The 17,771-nt window shown below is 29.7% G+C and overlaps 1 protein-coding gene across 2 annotated transcripts in view; it reads left to right on the top strand.

Moving 5' to 3' along the window:
- LOC107446426 (uncharacterized) overlaps positions 1-17,771 on the top strand; it is a 58,013-nt gene that overhangs the window by 1,325 nt on the left and 38,917 nt on the right. The window lies entirely within an intron of this gene.

The following is a 17,771-nucleotide window of genomic DNA, read 5'->3' as shown; positions in this document are numbered from 1 at the left end:
ATGTGTAAAATAGTGCCATTTGTTATTTTTTTAGGTAGCATCATAGCAAGCTTGCAAAGTCTTACGAATTCGTTTGCTGTTTGTTTCGTTGAATGTTAAATTTAAAAAAACTTGTTATATTGAAAACATTAAAAGTATGATAGAATTGGACGGAGTTTTTTTTTTTCAAGCTTAGGCGTAAAAATCAGTCAAAAATAGTAACCCTGAAGTCTTATGGTGAATTTTGACTATATGAACTTAGTTTACACGATTAACCATTGATTGTTTTAAGACCACTAATTGTAAAAGTATATCATTCTACAAAATCATTTTAACTTAGAAAATAAATAACATGAAATGTATTAAATTTTTAACCAAATTATATTTCTTCCATTGGAAGTTAAATAGAGGCAGTGTTTACTAGTTTCCATACTAGCCTTACTACCTTGCCTTATAAAGACATGTCTTTGTTTTTGCATAATGCTGGTTAAATGAAAATATACAATGCAAAAGTTAATATAAAAGTAGGTGAAAAGCCATATATTTATAACATATTGTCACCTTTTGTTGAAATTCTGAAAATAAAATATATTAATAAAAGAGAAAAATTGAAAGCTACTTTTGCACCTTAAAAACATCTTTTACATTTTTAAAAATTTAGTATTCACAGTCTGATTGTCCAACAGCGCATAGAATTGTACATCAATGTTACCAATCTACAATATCTTTCAGAGAAAATTTGACTAATAAATGAAAAGTTATTAAAGATGTCTACTCTAGCCCTTTCTCTTTTACTTAATAAAATCATAAATATTTTGCAATTATGTTAATTTTTTTAAATATTAAAGTATTACAACTGCATAAAATCAAAATAAAGGTATTGGATTAGTTTATAAACAGAATTGGCTTAAAAAAAAAAAATCTCGCACATTTAATAAAATGAAATAGGAAAGGATTCTGAGGAATCTGCACCTCTAGTAATTTAACAATTAAATAACAAGTTATATTAACTTGTTCCTTTACGTAAAGTAATGGTGACATAAATGATATTTAGAATATATTAAGATCTTTTTCTATCATTAAAACGTCTTTAAAGCAACTTCATAGTACAGTACTACAGGTAGATCTTTTGTTAGCATATCTGTAGTGATCTATATTTAAAGTATTTTTGAGTGAAAGTGAAGATATTCACTCTAACTATTATCACCAAGGTGCCAAATTGGTTTTTGAACTTTGCAAAATTTTTGATAAATAATATGCAGTGGTTTAACTGAGAAAGTTATACCCTTAAAGCAGATCTTATTTTGTGGTGCTTTTGTATATTATTTCACACACCACTGTCCAGAATTTATGTGCTGTGGCCTAGATATTTTCAGATTATCAATAAATAATTTTTTATGATTTTAAAGGAAAAATTTTATAAGGAAATATTTTTTTTTTTAAATCGAAATTTTTTAATCAAAATACCTGTTTTTGATTTTCAAAAGTACTTTCCTAAAATCTTAGCTTTTTAGCCGCCTAAATTTATTACAATTGTGCAATGATTTTTTTGCATATACTGATACCTAAGTCTTCCTATTCATGCTTTTGCTTAAAAATTCATATCCTATTATACCATACTATATTAACATTAAAATAATATTGTATGATAGAATCAACATAAATACAGTCCAACCTCATTAACGCAAAATTGCCGGACTATTATAATTATGTATTTCATATTAAACAAATTTTGTTTTATCCGATACATCACGAAAGACAATTTATTACGTATTATTAATACATGTAATGTTATAAATTAATGTATGTAAACAATACTATGTATTATAAATCAAAAAATTAAAATAAGCTTAAAAGTTTCAACTACTTTATTAAACTATTTTATTTATTTGTCCATCTGCTAATGACAAGGGAAGAAAATCGATATAGTTTTCCTCAAAATGAACGATTTGGAATTTATTCACGTGATTATCTGTGCTGTGTCCAGTTTTCTTTCATGTTAAGTGATAATCAGCTTGAAAATTTCATGTTAAACATGTGAAATACAATAATTTTTGATTGTTGACTCACGAGACCAAACATGCATTTCATTGTAAAGCGATATTTCACATTAAGTGGTTTCGTGTTAATGAGTTTCGACTGTATTATAGTATGGTACGGTAGAACCCTGATTATCCAATTCCTTTGGCATCAGAAGTATGTCAGATAATCAAAATGAGGGGTAAGTGGGTTAATCGAGGGACCTTCTTAAGTCTGAATCAATAGTGGCTATTATTAAGTTTAAAAAATGAACACATGTGTTTTATTTTTTAGCATGAATAAAGATACAGTGTCATGCAAAAATAAACTTTAATACATTACCTTTTTAAATTTCATTTCCTAGCACCTGAATTTCAGATTAGTCGTCACAGTAGTTAAATTACATCAAACATGACATCATAATGGTAGCACGTGTGTCAGGGTGTAATGATTTGTCAGTATGGTATGATCGAGCATCGGATAATTGATTTGAGGTTTTACAGTATTGTTAATTTAAAATTAATATTTCAGCATACATTAGTATAGTTTCAATGTTTTAAGTATTTAATAAAAAAAGTGAACATGCGTAATGGTTTTGTAAGTATAAGGTTTTTAATTGTTTAATCTCTTAACGATCGGCTAATTCTCAAGAAACGGTCATAAAAGTGCCTATTTTGCCAAATACATGTATTTGATTAGTGCTGACATCTGTTTTAAAATAAACTAACTATTTGCAATTACCTTAATAATATCTTGGTACTGCCATCTGGTGTGTAAAATGAGAAATAAATTTTTTTACGGGCAAAAGAAATAAATTAGTTTTATTCTTATTGGCGCATTACTATTAAACACTCCAGCCCGGGAATTTCAAGGGAGTGAGAAATAGAGGGCAGAACCTGACTCCGTCATTTTCACGGGAGTAAGGAGGAAGGGGTTAAACTAGTTTTTGATTCTTGTGATATCAAAAACCAGCCAATGACATCGAATTCCCTGCCTTGTAGCATATAACTAAATGCTTCAATTGAAAAGAACTAGTAAATTATCATGTATTCCATAATCACTGCTTTAAAATTTCTGATTATATTATGGTATTGAACTAAAATTATATAGTTGTCTCTTGGAAATAGATTTCTTAGCCTGTTTAATCTATTTCTTAACATCTTAATAATTTAAATTGACATTAATTGGAACATTCGTTTTTGGGGTTGCAAATCAACAAGGATGGCAAGTTTCTTCCACATTGGAAAAAACAATAGAAAAAATCTTTCAGAGAGAAATGTTTCTTCCAACCCAATTGTAAAAAGTGGAAGAAACCCTTCTTAAAAATGAAATATCAAATAAAAAAACATTTTTTAAATAGTTTATGCTTGAAATTCAGTTTAAATAATAGTATTAATTTTTGAAGCTAAATATATCATTTTTAAATAAGCAAAAACATGAAAGAAACAGCAATTAGCGAGAAAAGAATATATGAATTTCTTGAGAAATTAACCGTAATATTGCAATATTTTTTGTAAATGAATGTAGTAAAATCTAATATAAATATAGGAAGAATTGTTAAAATATTAATAAAATTGTATTAATTTTACTAAATTAATAAATCACATTTTAAATATGCGCGCTACTAAAAACATATATCAAATTCACATTGAAAATAATAGCATTCTAATATTTTTAATCAAATACCGTTGAAGCCAACTCTTAAATAATAAGACATATAGGTTTTTAAAATTCTGTTTGAAGCAGGGTTTGTGATTTTTTTAAAAAAAATCAAAAAAGTCAGATTTTTTTGATTTTTATTTAAATACACTGTAAGAACTTTCATTTATGATTTAAAAAACTTTGTAAATGTTTAATCAAAATTAAATTAATATTAAAAAATCAGATCAAAAAATCAACACAAATATGGTAAAAATATGGATTTATCGTTTCTTACGAGACACAAAAATAAAATTTTAAGAAAAAAGTATTTTGTCAAATTATTCTACCGTTTTTCCCAAAGTTGAATTTGTGAAGGTACCGCTAACTATTAAAACAAAGTTTCAATTAGTAAACCATAATTTTTATTTAAAATTGTGATTTCTTCTCTTTTTTTCTTGATTTTTAAAATGACAAACTAAATGTAACAGATTGTGTTTATAAATGTAGACATTCATCAAAAAATAAATAAATATTTAATCTATATATTTTTATATTAAAATAATTATTTTTAATTCTATATCAAAATAGATAAGTTAAGCTAAAAAAATATTTTTAAAAATTCTATGTACTCATTGGAATTTTTTTCACAAAATTTCTTTATAGAAAATCAGATAATGTCAAAGATACTGTAAACATATTATAACCTTACTGCTTCAAATAGACTTTGAAGAGAAGAATGACACTATATCATCAGAAAAATATCTGAATTCATCAGCCTTTTTTTTCTTTTTCTACTTTTGGTATATTAGGGTAATTTCTTTTTAATATAACCTGAGCTTCAGAAATATACATTTTCCACCAATAAAATACAGTACGACCTCGAAAATCCGGACTTCTGAAATCCGGAAATCTCTAAAATCCGGACTCATACGTTAAGTTCGTCAGAAAAAATTTTCAAAAGGAAAAGTTTGAAAAAATCGCTTAAAATAAAAAATTTTAATGCAAGAGTGCAAAACCACTACTCTTCTCCAACAATGAAGTAGTAGATGAAGAGGTAAGGGTGGAGAGTGAATGAAGGCTCATAGCTGATAAGGAAATTCCAGTCAATCTTATCAGCTCTGTATAGTTAACAAAGAATATAAAGGGGAATCCCCTCCTCCTGAAGGGGAATTCCCTCAGGAGGAGGAATTCTTCTACCACTCTGTTTTTCCTCCTTGTGAAGAAAGAAAACTGGTTCTTTCTTAACCTTGAAGCTTAGGAGGCGAGGACAAGTTCTTTCATCTCCCAACAAAATAAGGATTAGTATCAGCTGGTACAGTCTAGTCTAGAAGCATCTGTTTCAGTGATAAGTTGAAATTCAGCTCGCGTTTTAAACCTATATTTTTAGTTTTAATTGCTAATATGTTATCTAAACGATCGATAACGGGGGAAAATGACGAAAGTTTGATTTTTAATGTCTTTTATTTATTATTTAAAGAGTATATTTATATTAAAATTGACATCGAAGGTCTACAAACGCGCGTTTAATCGCGAAATCGGCCTGGCAACTTCGAAAGTTCGATAATTCTATTAATTTAAGTAAGGTATCTAAAATCCGGAAATTTCGGAAATCCGGACCTTCCAAACCCCCCAGCAGTCCGGATTTTCGAGGTTGCACTGTATAATGTAGATTTTAATTCCACGCTTTTTCATTCAAAAGGTGGATTTTTAGTTAAAATTTTTTGCATTATTTTTCGAAAAAAAAAATCATGCTTATTAATTACTTTCTACAGCTATGCAAGTCTATATTAAGACAGCATTAAATGTTTACTTCAATCTGTACTTTCAATCTCAAGAATCAAAACATTTTTAAAAATGTAATTTCAAATGTGTTGGGATTTAACAAGCACCAAGAACGAAAGTAATTTCACTAACTGAAATTAATTAATGCAGCAATTTATTTAAAATAAATTTTAAAACTAAGAAAACAAAATAATAGAAGTATCAATAATTTAAAACACTGTATTTTAACTTTTAAAATCATTATATATATTTATAAAGAAACAATTGATTTAAATCAATGATTTTTAAAAAAAAATAATTTGATTTAAATCATGATTTAGATCGTGATTTAAATCAAGCTGATTTAAATCACAGATTTAAAGCAAAAAAATATTGAACTAATTTTTTTTTAAAAGTAGTAATGAAGAATTTAATTTTCTGATACTATTTTAAATTTAATTTACATACATTTAAGCTATTCTCATAATATATCTAAACCGTATTTCACTTTTTAATTTTATATATTTCGTCTAGTTTCTTCTGGTGTCCTTGAAAAAATGTTTTTTTTTTCAGGACCTTAGCTAAGATTGCAAATAAATATTACGAAAGGTGTCAATATTACTCATCAAACGTGTCAAGAAATCTAAAGTCAAAGATATTTTCTGAATAAACATACCTTTTTTTTACCTATTATGATTCCTGACTCCTGAAACATAAGGGGTAACCGCTTTCTGAGAAATATGTTTTGTGAATAAATATACTCCCAATTGTTTGGTCGGGAGAGTTTTGAACCTCCTAATGTTAATTTTACCTATTGTGTAATTTGTCATATTTTGAGATCTTTTTAAGTTAATTGAACTAGGTTAATTGAATTAAGTTAACTCACAGTTTTAAAATTCGTTTTTCCTAAGATTATTCCAAGCAAAAAATAATTTGTAATAATTATCTTTTATTTTATTTAATAATGGGCGGAAAAAAAAATTGTATTGTAAGATGTACAGATTTTTACATAATTTTAAAGAATCTAATTTTATATGGCAAAAAAGCAAAATTTGAACAAAATCGATCAAATAATTTCTGAAAAATTAAATTGAATTTTAAGTGTCTGACTTTTAAAAAATTGGATTTATCGGAAACTATTTGTTTTAATTATGTATTTTGCCATATAAAATAACATATTTTGACCATTATGAAATAAAATAATAAAAAATACGTATTTAAAATTATTTTTTTGCATGGAATTATCTTTGGATGAACGAGTTTTAACATTGTGTGCAAAAGTTTTTTCAATTCGCTTGAAACTTTCTTGAGATATAGCGAAATACGAAAAAAGTAAAATTATTAAGGGGTCCAAACTATTGGAACCATATTTCCTAGATTACAGCTACTCTCTAAATTTTGAGGGTCAGGCATCATAATTCATCTAAAAACTGAGTGTTAATTCTGAAAAAGTTTGTTTCTGTGTCTAATTTCGTAACTGAAAATATCTTTTGCACTAACCAATCGTCAGCCTATTTGAGGTCAACCCCTTAAACCATAGAGTCTTAGGGCGTGAAAATCTGATCATTAGAGTTAGAGGTTGGCCAGCTCCAAAGAGCAGGGCACATCGACCGGAGGTCTTATTGTCCCCTAACCCTAAATCATGATTAGCATGAAAGCCCTATAGCTGAAATAAAATTCAGCGAACACCTTACAGGAACATCCTGCAGTTCCCAGGTTTTAATGCAATACTGCCCCAAATGTTCAAATCTTTGAGCAGAATAGACCTCACAATCACGAAGTATATGTCGTGATGTCTCTTCTTCAAGTTGACAACCTAGACAAGGAGAATTGGATTCAATCCCCATTATGTATAGGTGACTCCTGAGGATGCAGTGTCCAGTAAGAAGACCAATGATCTTCCTCAAACTGTTTCTATTAAGCTTTAAAAGCTCTTTTTGACGTACACTAGGAAAGTCACGATTCAGCTCCTTGGCTTGTCTCTGACTGTCAGCGACGCGCCATTGCTCATGGGCAATTTTGCCATAGAGCATGAATATAGATGCCCTAAAAGATATGAGAGAAATTCTCAATCCAGGTTCAGGGCCCCAGAAAATTGCACTAGAGCCAGCCCGTGCTGCTTCATCAGCTAGCTCATTGTCAAGAATACCCATATGTCCAGGTACCCAGTGCAGGTAGGGTGACCTGGGGTAATTCACGATCACTCAGTTTCTGGGGTAAATAATGATCACCTAAGTTTTATTTATAAAAATTTTTTTTTTTTAAAATTGAGACATGGACAAGAATGCTTGTACACTTTACTAAAGTATAACTACATTAACTTAATAGTTTTTTGTTTAATCTAAGAAAATAAGTATCTTTTAAACTGCTTTCCGTATTTTCCATTTCAAAGATGAGTTTCAAAATGTGCACATTTCTGCAAAGTAATTCTAATAATCATCATCTTCATCTAATAATAAATATATTGAGTTACTTTCTTTTTCTTTGATATAAAAATAGTGTAAGTTTTTGTTTAATTGTTTCAAATATACTGTAAACATTCTAATTGATAAAAGAAAATTATATCAAATGTTGCCCCCTACAGATGGAGTAATTATTGATCACTGGGGTAATTCCTGATCATCGTCATTTCTTCTTATAAATAGTATAATAAATAGCTAAATGTCTTTTCTTAAATAACAGTTCATATTTATTAAGTGGAACAACTATAAAATATATTTTAACTGTAATCACAAAATTTGTTTTTAACTGTATACAAGACAAATGTGTTCTGATTTACACCATTTCTGGTTTGTCTTACCTTGCTTCTATCTTAATTCTATGTGTGTACATTGTTAGAATAAATTTTAAGTTTATAAATTAGCCAAATATAAATATCGTGAGAAATTATAAGCCTAAAAAGGATACTAAGCTTCTACAAAGCAAAATTAGTGAATTTCTCTCAACAATTGAAAATGAAAATTTCAGTGTGAGAGCTGTTGCCAGAGCTGTTGACATATCTTACTGAATTTTACACTCTCATTTAATGAAGTTAAAAAATCCAGCAAAAGTAACCCATGTGAAAACTCTTTCTTATATTCCAGCAGAACATGAGAATGAGTTGGCTGCTTGCCACTCATGTACTCATGCCACTCATCGTGCAATGCATTGCATGATGCAAAGATTTTCGGAACATTTAAAAAAGTGTTAATCTTTATTCTTGCTTTTAAATAAATCATTTTATTAGCTGCTTAAACATATCTTATTTGTTAATTACCATTGTATAATTATTTTTAAACAGCCCCTTTACTATAAAAACTGGTGATCAGTAATTACCCCAGAAGCAATGAGGAATTACCCCAGAAATGATCGAGAGAAGGGGTAATTCCTCATCACTAAAAATTTAAAATCTTTTAAATTCTAATTAGATTTTCAACCAAAAGAAGGTAGCATAGGACTCATCTCATAGAGCCTCAAACTTCCAGTAAATATTAAAATTCTATCTTGAACAGTTTTTTCACAAAATAGATGTTTGCATTTTTTGATCAGGAATTACCCCAGGTCACCCTATATCCTGTTATGAGTAGATAGGTCACAAAGGACCAAAAAGCACTCCCACACTAGCAAAGAGGTGAATTTACACTTTGACAGTGATAGGAGAGCAGCCAGTCAGAACAGATGTGGATAGTCATATTTCGATATCCCCTGTCTAAGCATATCTTACAGCACATGATAATGGCATAGGCCTACCTCAGTCTGAAAAACAGTGGCATAACTTCCCAAAGGAAAGTGAAGTTTGGTACCACCATTAGAGCAATAAATTCCTGCTCCTAATTTGAGACCAAGCCTTGAACCATATTAGACATTTGCCTTTAAGCCTCCGAGGATAATTAAACCATTCATCTCTAGTAGGAAAATGGATCTTGAAAGGCTTGTAAAAAGCATATCTTAGTGCCATATAATCGCTAGGCATAATAAAAGAGGGTATATCCATCACTTGTGAAACAAGATGACCCCATGACTGGTGTTTGGAATACTCTTCCATAGGCCAAGGTACATAAGACACTTCATGCCTGTTTGAGCTTCAACTTCAATACATAAGTTCAATGGAAGAAGCCCAAGTAAGCTCTCAGGAGCAGCTGTGGGAGTGGTCCTAAGACAGCCTGACAGAGCTACACAGACATTTCTTTGTAGTCTATTAAGATTGGACCTGGCGGAGCTAAATCTAGTCCTTGACCACCAGACGATTGCGCCATATGTGATAATAGGACAAATAATCATTGAGCATATCCAGTAGACTATTTTGGGTTATAATCCCCAGGTTCTACCAATAGCATTTCTGCAAGACCAGAAAATCTTCTTCCCCCTGCTGATACAGTATTCTAGATGATAACCCCAATTAAGTTTAGAGTCAAAGTAAACCCCAAGAAACTTAACTTTCTCTATGAGTTCCAATTTATAGACTAGGTAGTATACATTACCTAGATCAAGATGCCTTTTTCTTTTGAAGGCTACAAAACTTATCTGAGACGGGTTGACAGATAAGCCAGAGTCAGAGCACAATCTACCTACTTCTAGAAGTGCATTATTCATGATATCAGAGATTGTTTTGCCATGCTTGCCTCTGACAACAACAACACCGTCATCAGCATACCCGACACAGGGAATGCCAAGATCAGTTAACCAAACTAACAAAGAGTCCATAACCATACACCATAGGATAGGGGACAAAACCCATCCCTGAGGGCATCTTGAAGTTGTATGCACTCTCATGCTTGTACCCAGTAAAGAGGAACAAACATACCTGGAGGATAGCAAATTGGCTATCCACCTGGTGATTACCGAATTTATGCCTCTGTTCTTAAGTGCATTGATGATAGTCTCAACAGGGAGTTTATCAAACACACCTTCAATGTCAATAAATACCGCAAAAGCAACCTTCTTATCTGAGATAGTTTTCTCAAGCATGAAGGAGAGCTCATATAGAACAGAGTATGTTGACTTGCTAGGTTGATAAGCATGCTGTGTGGAGGACAGTGGCTTATCTATGAGCACAGTGTCTCTAAAATATCTGTTAATAAGCTTTTCAATAGCTTTCAACAGACAGGAAGTGAGGCTAATTGGTCTGAATGATTTAGCCTCAAAGTAATTTTCCTTACCTGATTTTGGTATGAAAATTACCCTGATATTCCTCCAAGAATAAGGTATATACCCAAGTGCTATAAAGGACCGGAAAATCCTACATAGAACAGGGGCTATTATGTTCACCCATTATGGCATGACCCAATAAGCATTATTGGCATGATGTCATCCATGCCTGGTGACTTGTAGGGCTTAAACGATTTGATAGCCCATACGACTTTTTCATAGGAGACCATCTTGGCGGCCTCCCAGTCATATTTACTACAAGTAGTTGTAGGATTATCATAAAGATGTTCATTCTCTACAGGATGAGATCGAGGAAAGTGAGCTGATCATTAGATCAGAAGTTATTCAAGATGCTCTATTTTTTTTTTTCGCTCTGTACAGCATATTATGGCCTACAAAGATTGAAACTAAAAAATAAATATGAATCTAAAAATATTTTGAAATGAATGGGGAAAAAATGAATATATATACAAGGGTTGCTGTAATCATTGCCTTTAACATATATTTTTGAAATCCTTGTCTAAAACGAAATCAAAATTATACACTTATATAAGTTAAATACTCACATTGGTAAAGATTCTGAGATTGATAGAATTTCTTGAAAAATTATCTCTCCTATGGCCACCTGGTGGGGTGACTGATAGGAGAGACTAGTTTGTGTTGAAATTCATTTTATCTTAAGAAAACACTAAGGAAAGCCATACTCACATATTAAGAAATAATAACAATTTTATATGAATATGAAAGAATTGTCAATTCGCTTCCTCTAACTTATTAATCGGAAGATATGGAGAATTTGTCCTTCTTATGACCTATGTTATTTTAATCGGATAAAAATAATTTTCAAGTGTCCTCTATAGACACGCTTGAATCACAAAAATTTCAGATAAGAATAAGATTTTGTGTCAATTAAAAGGGAAGCTTCAAGATTTGGAAATGAATATTTTGGGTTACTAATTCAGAAACAGCAGGGAGATCCTTGTAATTAGATGCTTAGGGTGAGTGAAATTGTATTAATAGAAAATGTTAAAAAAATGGCACTACTAGTGGATGTTTAATTATTGAGAGAATACTGAACTGGCCGCATGCTATAAATAACAATGTTTGATTTTTCAACTGTGGTAGAGATCACGATGCAATCAATTAAATTTCAATGTGTAGTCTGTAAATCAGGATCATGAATAGCAGAAAGATGATTAGAAAAACCTGGAAAATTATGAGTTGTAAATCACGTGAATTAATTGTAAATTGTGATGTCTACTTCACCACAAATTTTGTCAATACAAATTATGATCTAAGATTCTTAATTCAAAGAATCGAGAATAAAAGCAAATATTAAGATTAAATTTTGCCAATTAACAATATTATTAAATTGTAAATTGAATGGAAATGAAAAAAGTATTAATATCCCATAATAATAAAATTTAAAAAAATGAATAATTCAGATTAAGAAGAACAAATTTAGAGCAACAAATAATTTTAAAATTCCAAGAATCATTGCATATTGAGTGAAAACTAATTCCATATACAAAAATGAGGATTATTAGCGAGAAAGTCTTCTAGCACATCAAATCCTTCCAGGAATGAGACAAACAATATTATGTCAATTCTAAGGGAAAAAATTGCTTTGACTTTTTCCTCTTCTCATGCAACATATATATTTTTTTTTAACTCATCGGGAGCATCAAGGAAATCACTTAGTTATAAATAAAAAAAAAGCCAGAACTTTCCTAAACAAAGTTACATTTTAATTTTTCTTAAAAATGAAAAAAAAAAACTTTTCCCTCTAAATGAATTGCAATCTCCAGTATGTGAATTCAACAAACAATGATAGCAATATAATTAAGAAGCCAAATGATATAAGTTATATAAAACACACAAGATCAAAACACTCAATTCCTTAGACAACTTTTCGACAGTTTTTCAATACTTTGTCATCTCTACAAAAAGTTAAATCATATTTCTATGAATCAAGTGACTCAATAATCATGCAATTATAATATTAAGATCATAAAACTAAAATATTTTCTGTTTACTTTATGCTATTAGACTTAGGACTGTTTACTTTATGCTATTAGACTTAAAATACACTTAGTTGTTACTTGAAAAGAAATTTCAGAACCTGATAAATCTGAAGTTCTCACATGTCCCTTCAGGGTTGGGGTTTTAGACGTCCTAAATTGGTTTTGGACAGGACATGTGGGTTTTACCGTCTTAAACTGTCTAAACATGTCCAAAACCGTGAACTTAGGTCAAAGGTAAAAATTCTGAAATGTGTAACCATTGTACACATAATTACATATATTAATAAATATTTGATATTTTTTATACAATTTGCTTTAATTTATTAAAAGAAAATAATACAATAGGAAAATGTAAGTTTTGAAGCTCCACAATTCATTGAACAACAAAATTGAATACCCTATTCTTTAAATATGAATAAATATGCTTTTAGCAGAGTTGGCAAGGTTTAGGACAGAATTGATTATTCCACCGTTTAAACCGTCCTGTCTTAAACTGTCCAAAACCCTTTTGTTCAAATTCTCCAAGACCTTTTTGTTCACATTATGTCATAGTTTTACAAAAAATAATGGGAAAAATAAAAGGTTAATTTTTGAACAAGAAACAAAAAGAATACAAGATTATGTTTTATTAAAAAAGTTTATTATTATTTTTAATATTTCATTATTAATCCTTATTCAAAAACATAATTTATCAGTATTAAAAGCATATTTAAAGGATAAGGCATTCACTTTTGTTATAAGGTGAATTTTGCAGCTTCAAAAAATATTAATCTTTTCCTATTATATTACATTATATTATTTTCCTTTAATAATTTAAAGTAAAAGTATCAAATATTTATTAATATATGTAATTATGTGTACAATGGTTACCCATATAAAATTTTTACCTTTTGAAAATGTTCAAGGTTTTGGACACTTTAAGACAGTAAAGCCCATGTGTCCTTTCCAAAACCAGTTTAAGACGTCCAAAACCCCAACCCCGGCTTTCAATACTGATAAATTATGTTTTTGCAAAAGGATAAATAATACAATATTAAAGATAATAGTGCAATATTAAAAATAATAATAAACTTTTTTAATAAAACAAAAACCTGTCTTCACTTTGTTTCTTGTTCAAAAATTAACCTTTTATTTTTCATGATATTTTTTTTAAAATTGTGACAATCTTAATAAAAAGGTTTTGGACAGTTTTATGCTAAGAGGTTTTCGACAGGACGGTTTAAACCATGAATTAATCCATTCTGTCTTAAACCTTGCCAACTCTGGTCTCTGTACAGCAAACGAAAAATGCTAAAAAGTTACAGTTTCAGATAAAGTAAAAAAAAATAAGACTTATTTAGCTAACTGTGAGATTTAAGAACAAAACTAATATTTTATGTATCTAGGAATATGAGGTTTTAAAATTACACAGGATGATTCATAAAGAAGTATACAATTTCATTGTCCTATAAATCAAGAAAAATTTATAAGTTATTATATGTTGTCTGCATCAGAATTATATGTTAGCGAAAGTCCTATGGATGGTGCTTTCTACACTAGGGAGCGCTGCAAGCTCGAGACTGCCTAAATTTCCGGGTTACTGTTTCAGTTGTATTTTAAAGCCATTTGGCATCATTGTGCTTTGAGATTCTTGCAAACAATGCATTTGATTACTTATTACTTATGTTTACAATGCTAACAATACTGTTTACAATACTAAAAGTGTTAACACTAATGTAAGATGGTGCACAGCTTGCAACACGAACAAACAGTAATAAACAAATGGAAAGAGGCCAAATCAAGACTGCCAAAAAAGCGAATCTAGCAACCATGTCACCTTTTTTAATAATAAATAACAAAATAACTGAAACAAATTTTCACTCTTAACTCCCCAGAATTACATACTTATGAAATACGGCAGATTTGAGCTCAGAAATTATCTAGTTTATTTCTTTTATTGAAAACAAAATTATCCGTTTGAAAACATCGCCTATCAGAATAACGTGTAGTAAGCCGCTGCAAACTTTTTAACCGGAACTAGAGTAGGTCCCGAGCTCGAGATTGTTATTGTTTACATTTCTATTGAAAACACCATCCATTGAATTTATGGAATACCAAAGAATACCTGGAGAAGGTCTTTTCATTTTCCTTCTAACCTTCAGTAAGAGTTGGGCCCGAAATATAGAGAAAATACCTGAACCTCCAAGACCCGTTCCCCTGTCTCCCCTACATTTTCAGTGGGGGTACGTGTACTTCCTGGGGTGTTAAGTAACCAGTGTCTTCCTGGGGTGTTAAATAAATTGTTTACATTTCTATTGAAAACACCATCCATATGTTTTATATGTGGCCCCTTAGTCACGCGACACCACATTGCTCATATAATCCATTTCCGTCCAAGCACATGTTAACGTATCTTAATCAAATCCATTGAAGTTCAATAGTTTTCTGCAACTGTGGCATCAACCCAAGAGTTTATATCCTGAAAAGTGGCTCCAATGACAGTTGACTGTTGGAAAAAAAGGGGATGAATGCTTTTTTTATGTTGCGTTATAGGTGGTAACTATTGATGGACTTGATTCTGATCTCTTGACCTTATTACACATTAGGGCAGAAAAGGATTACTAGCTCAATGTGTGTCATGTGGCTAAGGGATCACACATAGAACCTCTAAGACTGTTCCTAACAAAACTTGAAAATAATATTATATAATGTTGCAGGTTTGATATATCTTAGATTGTTCTCAGTTGTGCTAAAAAAGTTTTTTCTCCTGCAATGCAAGTCTACGTAAATGGGGACAGGGTATTAAAAGGAAAAATTAAAATTAATACCTTACTGAAATGTAGTGTTTCTCAGCAGATGTAGGAATGGAGCAAAGGAATAGGACTAAATCCTATAAGCTATATATAAAATTCTAGTTCAAATTAAGAAAATTTCACATACATTTAGAATAGCTCAAGATCAAAATTATTTTAACTTTCAAACAAATATAAATTATGTTTAAATTCTACTGTTTTATAAGTTAACAAGGGACAAACCATATTTGCTTCTAATAGCAATCTGATCTCATTACCAAAAAATTTATTATCAGATAAAAATTTTTCCTCTATCTTAATTCTCAAATTAATGAAGTATTTATTTTTTTACTGAGCTATAATAATTTCTTCAGAAAATACCTCTATCTGAAATTAGTACTTCTCATCTAAATCACATGTATTGGCAAATCATAAACATGCATTTTTGTTTCTTTTTCTACACCTCCCCTCCAAATAATCTGCATCTCATTTTTATTATTTGTTTCACTTTTGAATATAATTTTTTCGTAATACTATTACTGACATAGGAATGCAAAGAAGTTGACTCTATCAAACATCCAGTTATTACCTCATTACTTTTATATTTTATTTTAACTGTTACTGGCATCAATTTTTTTACATTTTTATAATTATTAGCTAAAGTATTAGATTCAATAACTTCATTTTGTTTTTTATCGCATTCGTCAAAATTATTATGACACATAAATTGTAATGATTTTTGTTACATTTCATGATTAAATTTTTTACTTCAAAAATCTAGAAGTGCTCCCCAAACAAAATAAGAGAAGCATGCCCCTTTTCTAATTGAAAGTTTTATTTTCTATACTCATGTTTCTTGCACTAAAACATTCTTTAGTGGGCTGCTGCTTATCCCAAAAAGAAATTTCTTGACTTTTCTGAATAACTGCTACTTACCAAGCTGGAAGCAGTTATATTTCCAGAAACATTTATTTTTTCAGGCACATAAGTTTTTTTTCAATAATTATTATGAGATGAAAATCAAATTTTAACCAGGATATTCATCTCTTGACTAACAACTTAGTGTTTTAGAAAATACATTTAGTGCCTCAAATTTCGTTTGCATCTTTGTGGGTCTCTAATGCTCTTGCTTTGTTCGTAAGCAATAAATAGGTCTTCTGGTTAACAAGATTCAATGAAAGAGTTCAAAAAGTCGCCATATTTTTCTTGTGTTCTACTCTAGCTATTAAGAGCTCTAAGTTTTTCTTTGATTTAATCATAAAGGGAGGAGAGGTCTATTTTTATAGTTCCAAGTTGTATTGCGTTGTAAAATTTATCATCATCAGATAACGTTTCATCTACAATAATTTGTGAAAAATGAGACCAGAATGTCAAGTAGTCATATCTTGTATCTCCTTATTTAGTACATGGTGCAATTTATTTGCACAAATTTTCAAGGTAGTGCGCTAACTTTTTAGAAGAATTCTAATTGCAGTAATTCCATGTTCATTATCCTTATAAATAACTGCTATGTTGGGCACCACAAAACTGTTGCGTATGACCTGTGCAGTCTTATCTCAATGGGTAAACATGATACCCATTGAGATAAGACTGCACGATAAAACTATGTAATAATTTTAGCAGGTCATAGCCACAAATGTAATCAAATATATTTAATAAGGAACATACAACATACACATATAAAAATACACAGATGAAAATACAGATAGTAATCTGAACTTCTTGGATTTCAGAAAACCATCTGTCATGCCACAAATGTAAGCACAAGCCACAAATGTAAGCAAATATATTTAATAAGGAACATACAACATACACATATAAAAATACACAGATGAAAATACAGATAGTAATCTGAACTTCTTGGATTTCAGAAAACCATCTGTCATGCTCAAAGTTAATATAGATACATGCACATTTAAGAGAAACTTTTTATCACACTATTCGTGTTTTAAATAAAATTAGTTAAATTTCTTTTTATTATAAGAGTTTATTTAAATTATATTTATAATTAATTTGAAACATATTTATGACATTCAAATTCTATATTCACACAGATAATCAAAAAGTAATATTTTAAGAAGATTTTATATCATTTTCCTAAATCTAAATTTATTTCTTATTTTTTGTTATTTAAGAACGGTCCAAATCTGTGTTGAGAATTAATATTATGAATAATTTCTTTAATCTACTTCATTTCTTGAATCTATTCCTATCTATTTCATTAATCTATTTCATTTCTTTAAATACTATGGCTTATAATCTTGATGATTTTTATTCATTTAAACATTGTAATTATAACATTTTCATGAAATAAGATTAAAAATATATATATATATGATGTAACTTTCCTTTCCTTAGAAGTTTGTCGTAACATTTACGGGTCACCCTGTATATTATATATATAATATAGGTATTTCTTAAAATTATAATTTTTAAAAGCAGAAATTAA

The sequence above is a fragment of the Parasteatoda tepidariorum genome, chromosome 11, assembly GCF_982258835.1.
Source record: "Parasteatoda tepidariorum strain Cologne lab strain chromosome 11, Ptep-v5.0, whole genome shotgun sequence".
Taxonomy (NCBI): domain Eukaryota; kingdom Metazoa; phylum Arthropoda; class Arachnida; order Araneae; family Theridiidae; genus Parasteatoda; species Parasteatoda tepidariorum.
The sequence above is the reverse complement of the archived record's forward strand: the minus strand, read 5'-3'. Positions and strand labels throughout refer to the sequence as shown.